An 820-nucleotide genomic window follows, 5' to 3' on the forward strand; every position below is an offset into this window, starting at 1 on the left:
AATCCTTCCCTGTTAATAATCCAATTTTTCCCCTTTCCTGCACTTCTCTTTGATCTATCGTTCTTTTCTCAGTTCATAACTTGGCACAGTCGGAAATGTCCCCTTTGACAAAGTCTGTGGCATATGTGGGCAAAAAGAAAAGAAAGATCTCCCTTTCTCTGCCTGCCTCTCTCTGTGAGTGGGAAGAGAGCAATGGCCTGTCTTAGTTATCACGGTTCAAGTCATATGGATTTAACTTTAATATTAATTCACTTATGCAGCATTACCTTTGGTTTCCGGGTGAAATCGAGATTCTTAATATCCAGCACTGAACATACCTGTGAGCAGGAGGAGAGGATTAGCCTGTCTGATGAAGGATGTGACGATAAAACTGCTTACAACTTCCTGGCATTGAATTGTGAACATTAAAGCAAATATATCATTCATAGATGATTATTATTTACTCTATTAATTCTAACACTAAATTTTGCTAAACCAAGGTGCCTTCAAAATAGAAATAAGTAAATATATATTTCTGGTTTGGCAATTCTGCAGACATCTTTTACAATTATAATGAATGTGCCTTTTAAATGTCAAGTGAATATCAATCTCTACATATATATACATATACATGCACATATATATATATATATATATATATATATATATATATATATATATATATATATATATTATATATGAGTCTTCCTTGGCATCATGGTCAGCATCAAGTGTGGGAGCATATGCACTGATGATGGTAACTTGTCGCTTTTTACTAGAAATATCCTCGACATAAGTCATTGACTTGATGTGAATGGGCACGTTTTAATGAAGAGACCCA

Source organism: Penaeus monodon, chromosome 3, assembly GCF_015228065.2.
Source record: "Penaeus monodon isolate SGIC_2016 chromosome 3, NSTDA_Pmon_1, whole genome shotgun sequence".
Lineage (NCBI taxonomy): Eukaryota > Metazoa > Arthropoda > Malacostraca > Decapoda > Penaeidae > Penaeus > Penaeus monodon.